The sequence below is a fragment of the Triticum aestivum genome, chromosome 3B, assembly GCF_018294505.1.
Source record: "Triticum aestivum cultivar Chinese Spring chromosome 3B, IWGSC CS RefSeq v2.1, whole genome shotgun sequence".
Lineage (NCBI taxonomy): Eukaryota > Viridiplantae > Streptophyta > Magnoliopsida > Poales > Poaceae > Triticum > Triticum aestivum.
In genome coordinates this window covers 699,595,375-699,603,376 of record NC_057801.1, presented here as the reverse complement: position 1 = coordinate 699,603,376, position 8,002 = coordinate 699,595,375, and the positions used below count along the sequence as shown (strand labels likewise).

At 46.2% G+C, this 8,002-nt stretch overlaps 1 pseudogene; it reads right to left on the bottom strand.

The window, feature by feature from the left end:
- LOC123071851 (inactive anthranilate O-methyltransferase 1-like) overlaps window positions 1-8,002 on the bottom strand; it is an 18,293-nt pseudogene that overhangs the window by 9,619 nt on the left and 672 nt on the right.

Genomic DNA, 8,002 nt, shown 5'->3' with positions numbered 1-8,002 from the left:
ACTACACTACACACACAGACACACACACACACATTATAGAATTTTAGTTATAGAATTTTTTCTGTTTTTTAGTTATAGAAATGTTAGAAATTATTCTGTTTTGTAGTTATAGAAATATTTTTAGAAATGTTAGTTATATAGAAATGTTATAAATTTTTCTTGTTTTTTAGTTATAGAAATATTAGAAATGTTATAAAAAATTTCTGTTTTTTAATTATAGAAATATTTTATAGAAATGCTAGCAATTTTTCTGTTTTTTAGTTATAGAAATATTAGAAATGTTATAGAAATGTTAGTTATATAATCAAAAATGTTAGAAATTTTAGAATTAGTTTTAGTTAGATGAATTAGATTAATGTCAAATTGTTAGAATTTGCATATAGAATGTTAGATTAATGTTACTTTTTGCGGGCATATAGTATTTGTTCTCGATGATATGCCCGGCCCGCATCCTCGTCGTCGACCTGTTCGTGACGACGTCATGCTTCAGAGGACCCATGTCCGGGACTGGGCTCCGCCGGGCTGGCACTGGGAGGTGCTACCTGAAGGGGGGCGCCGCTTGGTGAGGAACCCGGCCTCGGGTCCCATCGTCGACCCTGATCTCCTTTGGTGGCGTTCGCGTGGGCCATATTCGGTGCAGAGGCAGCCGGCCCCACCGGAGGTGGTGCGTCACCGTGTCAGGGAGGAAGACGAGCACGTCCATCGCTACATGGCTGCTATGGACAACGTCAGGTTCTCCACTACTTAGCAGGTTCTTTGGGCAGATGACCGGAGATATGATCCTGTGATGGTTCCTTCTCTTTGGTTGTCCACCGCCCGCGCCCCAGGAACCGCGAGTGGCGCCCTAGATTCTTCTGTAGTACTTGATCTTTATTAGGTACCTAGCCAGTGATGTATTCGATATATAATATTTGAGACGATGTATTCGAGATTATATATATTATTCGAGACGATGATGTATATTCGAGATTATATATTAATCGAGACGATGCATATATATTATGTACTATATGATTCAGTTTTTCCTTATTGATTGCATCCATGCATTGTAATTCGAATACTAAATTGTTCTATATTTCTTCTGTATTAGTTAAGTAAAAGCTATATCGGACAATACCGGCAGAGACAGAGAAGAGGAATAGTTCGACATCATACGCAGCCCTGGCAGGCTAGATGATCTGAAAGAAGCAGATGACGGCTCCCAATATCTAAACAATACCGGAGAGGGTGATGAAAAGATATTCGATCTCGACGACCGAGCTGATGAAGTCATGAACTATGATTCTGATTACGATGACACAAACAATGTTTATGATGACACAGAGAATGTTGATCTTCAAATAACAAAGACTACCGGTGAGGTATATTTATATAAGCAGGCATCTGGTATCATCATATGTTTTTTTTATTTTAAGATATATGAACGAATCGATCTTCCTTCTTTCAGCCCTCCGGATCAAGCAAATCTGCTTCTACAGACAGCAGGACAAAGCGAGGCCCGGGCAGATTGTTGAAGGATGGTGTAAAGTACAACATCGAATCCGTCAAACCTAGTGGCGAACCCCTGACGCCTAAGAACATTGCAAACAAGTGGTCTCGTTAGTGCGGAGTTCTTGTGAAGGACAAACTCCCGATCTCCATTCAAGAATGGAAAGAGCCAAAGACTAAACGTCCAGGTGTTACTTGGGTCGACGACAGAGCCAAAAAAGACTTTTGGGATTCTCTAATGGAACATTTCACCCTACCAGATTATTTCACTGAAGCAGATGTGGAGAAAGTCAAGGGCGTTGCTCTTAAGAAGATGGCAATTGCATTCAACACCCACAAGAAAACTGTATGGGCCAACTACCTCGCTGCAAAAAGGAAGACTCCAGAGTTCACGAGAACACTGGAGAAGCAAAAGGAACACTAGGACGATTTCGTGAAATTCAAGAATTCAGAATTATCTAAGGAACGGTCGATAAAAAACAAGGCCAATGCCGCGAAAAAGACGCAGTTCCATAGGCTAGGTCCAGGTGGCTACGCGGTGGAAATGCATAAGTGGGATAAGTTTGAGTAAGAGATGGAGGATGCAGGGGTCACTCCAATTACTAGGAGCTGGCCCCCCAGGTGCAGAACTTGGTTCTATGCGCATGGGGGGCGTTGGACCCGAAGACAGGCCTAGTTTCAAAGAAGGCAAGTCTAAAAGGAGCCGAACAAAAGATACTTGACGCAATAGAAGAAGCTCGAATGGGGGCGTTCACGCCCAATAGAGAGAATGATGAGCTTACGCGCGCCCTGGGAAATCCTGAACACCCGAAAAGAACACGAGGCAAGGGCGTTATTCCCTGGTATGAGGGCTTTTCGGAGTAGAACGACGACTACAGGTCCCGTGCAAGAAAGAAGATGGAGGAGGAGAAGAAGAGGAAGCTGGAGGAGGAGCAGAGGAAACAGGACGCAGAACGCCTTCAAGGCCTAGAAGCAAGGCACGCGGATTTGGCACTCAAATTCCAGCAGCAGCAACAGCAGCAGATCAACTCACTTAGTCAGGAAAGGGGGTTTCAGCAGCGGCATCAGCAAGCGGATGATCGTCCATCATTGGATAGCACCGTCCCATCCATGTCGAGAAGCAGCATTGGTTCTGCCCCGGGCGACACACTGCTGGATACATACCACCCTGTGGATGACATCATAGAGAACACTAACTGTGAGCTACACTCCCAAATGAAGAACATATCCATAAAGGTGGCAGACGGCGTTGCTTTCACAATTACCCCCGAAGCAACCTTCCATTGCATCCCGATACCAAAGGGCTATGCTCGTGTCATGGTTGATGAAGTTGTGGAGCCATATTCGATGCTAGCACTTAACATTGTTGGAGGTGACGGCGAGCGCACACTGGGAGAGGCCGTACATTGTATCATCCTATGGAGAAAGGATTGCATCATCTTTCCAAGTCCACCGGCACCACGTCGTCTGCCGACTCCTCCTTGAAGTCCGCCACCGAGTCAGCAGACTCCCGCTCCTCCAAATCCACGAACGCGTGAGCCGACTCCTCCTCGAAGTCCGCCATCGAGTCAGCAGACTCCCGCTCCTCCAAGTCCACGAACACATGAGCCGACTCCTCCTCGAAGTCTGTCACCTCCTCCAAGTCCCCGAACGCGTGAGCAGACTCCTCCTCCTTCATGTCCGGCACAGCGTCAGGCCACTCCTCCTGCTTCAAGTCCGGCACAGCATCAGCCACGTCAGCCGTCTCCGCCGTCTCAGCAAACGCAGAAGAGACACGCCGCAGCTATGGTGCGTAGCGGTACGAGTCGAGGTAGTACAGGAAGTACAGGCGGAGACAAGCGATATAAATATGGTCCAAGCCTCGCTCCTCTTCCTCAGAGGCCTTACGACATGACCGAGGAGCAAAACGCAGCCATAGTGCAGGCCCAAGTGGACGCCCATTTTGGACCGAAACCGGCACCGCCACCAAAGGAGAAAGTGCCTGAGAAAACGATTGACCACTTCATTCGTATGGCTAGAGCACCAGCTCCCAAGCCTGTTGACTCGGACTATGAGCGCCAAATCAGGAAGCTACATCGAGCACGGCTACAGAAGGAAGCGAGCTCGAGCTCGAGCCAACAAGCAGCTGGCAAAAAATGTGGGAAAACCGTTCCCCAGCTGGGAGAACAGGCGGCGCAAGCGACCCCCCCCGCTTGTTGTGCCAACAACACATGAGAGGAGTACACGCGCCAAATATTATTGTGGGCAAACCGTTAGCGTTCCCTAGCAGGGCGATGTGGTAATAACGGAGGAGCATATAATGCAGGCTGAAATGCTCAAGATCTCTGTTGGACAACTCCTCGAAATCGAGCCCATGTCTCCGCTTAGAGAATTGGAAATAAAACGGAAATATGTTCGGGGCCAACCTTTGGTCCATCCACACAAGGTCAAGGACCTCCCAACGAGAATGTATGAATTGCATCAATGGTACATGAACATTACCAAGATTTCCAATCGAGAGTCCCTCATGGTGAATGTCAAGCGTGAGCATTACTACCATGAGAAGCTCTGGCCGTTGAGTATTCAGAACTATTTCAGTTATACAATCAAGACGCACTCGACAAGTCTATCGTCAGTTGCTATTGTCTGTAAGTGATTTCTTTCTGTAATTTAAGTCTCAAGCTAGTTATGTAGTGATAATTTTGATCAATCATTTCATGAAATTATCCTCACTATTTTTTTTGTGGTATTATATGTAGGATGAAGATGTATGAAATGAAAAAATCTAGACGCTATGGCATTGGGTTCATTGACCCAAATACCATTAATGAGTACATATAGAATCTTCCAGATTATCAAGCAAGTGTACAGGAAAGCATGCTAGAGTTCTTGAAGCGCCTCAATACCAATGAAGATATACTACTTCCTTACAACTTCCCGTGAGTCACACTGTCTTGTACTACAATTTCTGTTTTTGCTTACTAGCTAGCTAGATGTTAATAATTAAGTGTATACGGTTTACGGTAGTTGATTAATTTTATGCACATACCCGTTTAATTAAGACATGCAAACGTGTGCGCATGCAGTTGGCACTGAATCTTGTTAGACATTAAAGTTGAGGAAGGAAAAGTTGAATTATTGGACTCGCTACCTAAAGAAGATAAAGACTACACCAACGTGAAGGGGATAGTCAACAGGTAATTTCAATCATTATTAACTATATCTCGGCCTATTATTAGTTCGTCATTTCCTGATATGAACTATTTAATAACTTCTTTATTAATTTTCTTTCCGGCGGGCAGGGCATGGGCAAAGTTCATCAAGGTGACTCCAGGCAAATGGGCAAAAAAGTTGTTTTGACATCGACCAAAGGTAAGTAATTAAGTAGTACTAGCTAGCTACCATCTATTTAATTCTTGTTTCAATATCATTAATTAATTATCATGCTTGATTAATCATTATCTAATTCAATTCCATTCTCGTAAAGGCCCTGAAGCAGGCGTCGGGGAATAATCTGTGTGCATTCTACGTTTGCGAGAACATTCGCATGATGGCGTCCGAAAGGAGCAGATCTGATAGACAAGACTGGGTACGTTTGTCAGAACACCATTATCGATATCTAGTCACACAACTAATACACATGCATATTGATCTCCTTAATTAATAGTTCAGAGAGGTGCGGGATAAGCTCCTACCATCGGACCGCATACTAGCACTTCAAGAGGAAATAGCCGGATTTTTACTCGACCAGGTCATAGATCCCAAAGGAGAATACTATTACCCGCTACCGCCCCATGAACCACTTGTCATCGTGCTCCGGAGGCACCAAAGCAACATGTAGGAGCAATTGTATATGTATATACATGTGTATGTGTGAATAATTAATGGTGTTGGTTGTGAGACATATGCGGTTCTACGTACGAGAAAATCTATTTATATATATGCATAACGTGTACAATTTGTAGTATCGTGAAATACCAGCAAACAAAAAAATTGAATGGAAAATAAAGCCAACCCCCCAAACGTTTAGTACCGGTTGGTGTTACCAACCGATACCAATGTCCTACGCGCACACGGGCCTGGCTCGTGCCACGTGGTGTCACTTTAGCGCCGCCGGTTCGTGACGAACCGGTACTAAAAGGGGGGGGGGGCCTATAGTCCCCACTCTTTAGTGCCGGTTGACAAACCGGCACTAAAGGTCGTTAAGAACCGGCACTAAAGGCCGGTTCTGCACTAGTGAAAGCAGGCTTGGTCGGACCTGACCAAAGAACAGCAAGGGCGCCACCACCAGGGGAGCCGAGCAGAGAAGGCCCAAACCCTGCCTCCATGCGCACCAGGCCCAAGCCCAGCCGCCGCCGGAAGCAGAGTCGCGAGTCCTCGCACCAAATCCGATCCGCCTCGACCTTGACAAGGACCCGCGCGCCTCCAGCAACGCCCACAGCCCCTTCATGCCGCCGCATGAAGCCCGCGCCTCCGCCACTAGCTGCTGCTACCACGCGGCCACGCCCCGTGCCGCCGCCCGACTCCGTCGGTCCGCGCCGCGGGGGAAGGAAAACGCCCCGCCGCCACCGATGCTGGCCGGGCTTTGCCCGTCAACTCGCCGTGGCGTTTCTCAATTGTGGCGTTTCTCAGAAATCACCTCCAATCGTGGCGCTGTGCTTAGAGGGTCAGATGGCGTGGCAGGATGGTCGGTCTCCAAGCTGGCCGTATTTGCGGCGACTGGTGCAATGAAGAGGCGGCCGAACCTGCCACACAACTTTCAGTCAGCTTGCATCAGACTCTTGCCTCCGGCCTACTAGGCGTCGCCGTTTAATACCAACGTTGGGGACAGAGGTCGAACGCGCGACCAGGCAGTTCTTGCCTTCGTGTTGTGCGGATAGGACGCTATACAGATCGTGGGACGTGTCCATGTATATCTGACTATCTGTATATAGCTAATAATATACTCATGTGGTTGTTAGTGTGCTACAACAGCCGTTCCTGTGTTCATGTCTTGTGCATAGTTTTAAAAAATAACGTGAACCAGTGTCTTGCCCAGTTTTTTAAGGTGTGCCGGTCTTTTAGTAAAAAAGCAGAAAAATATTCAGAAAAAAGGTGCATCAACAGGGAATAAAACACCTAACCCTTAGGGAAGGCATGCTAAAGGCCCAATAACCAACTAGGCTAATAGCACTTTGTGATTTATTAATGATTTACATCCAATATTATGTGTATTCATTTGATGTGAAGTCAAATTTTTGAAAATTTACCTTAAATATTCCGGTTTTTTGTCGCAAATGAACCGATGGACCGGTGGCCTGACCACTAAAACCCTGAACCAGAAGCATCACCGGTTCTGTTGCCGGTTCGGTTTTTTAAACTATGGTCTTGTGACATTCTATCTGTAGTCTCATACTGCTTAGGGCTTAGGCAACAAGAGTCCGATGTACTTAAAAGGAGGAAACGTGGTTACTGATTCAGAAATCACAACTAGTACCAGCTAATGGGTTTAAGGCTTAGGTTAATTTGCTATGTAAAACACAGAAGGTGCGTTTAAGAAAACGCCGCATAAATTGTTAAGAGGAGTTTTTGTGTCTTTTGGTGGCGATTTAGATGGCGTTGTAATATCAACCGTGTTGTAATGAATATAAGATACATAATTATGAACAAATTCTTGGTGAAACAATCCTCGGAAGCCAAGTTTCAGGAGACCGTAGAAACAACAGTACCAAAATAATCAATAGAGGAGAAAATACCTGGATACTAGAGTTGTGAGCATAGCTAGTTTCCCCTTGTCCTTGATTCATAATCGGCGCCGTCTGTTTGGAGGCCATGGTTTCCGTGCAGCAGGCCTAACCTCCAAAGACCTTGAACCTGAGAAAACGAGGTTAGGAAGGAGACGGTGATGATACCCTTCAGCTCCTTTTATATGCTGCTCGGGCTGCTTATTGGGTGGACCGATAGGGGCTGCTAACAGGAAGATTGAATGAAAGAGTCGGTCAAATGAACATCAAGATAACAAATTAACAAACTGTCGCTACTAGAGTTTGTTTTAGATCTCAGCAGATTTGACATTTTGAGGTCATGCCTTTGCTTGCAGAGCGGAAGTTCAATTCTTCTTTTTATATGCTCAACTGGGGATGACTCTTCTGGCTGCTTACTGGGGGCAATTATTAAGGTATAAACGTGTTCATCAATTGTTATCTGACACTACAATTGGGGGCAGTTATATGGTTGAAAGGATGAAGGGTCAAATTCAGATAAGAATAACGACCTGTCACCGCCAATTATGATACCTCTTAAACCGGCGTGTACAGAGGCACCAAAGGAGGATGGTAGGCGGCATTTCGTCGAACTGATGGCGGGCGGTGGAGCGGAGAGCGAGCGAGCCCAACTTCCAGGCCCCATTTTGCCTTTCTTGCTAGCAATCCGGCGACTCTGGTAGAGGTAGAGTAGCTTCTTCACCTCCAGCGACGGCGCAGGGAGTGGAGGCAGACGACTGCGCCGCCACGTTCTTTGACCACCTGCACGCAGCATGTAGCCGAAATCCCGTCAG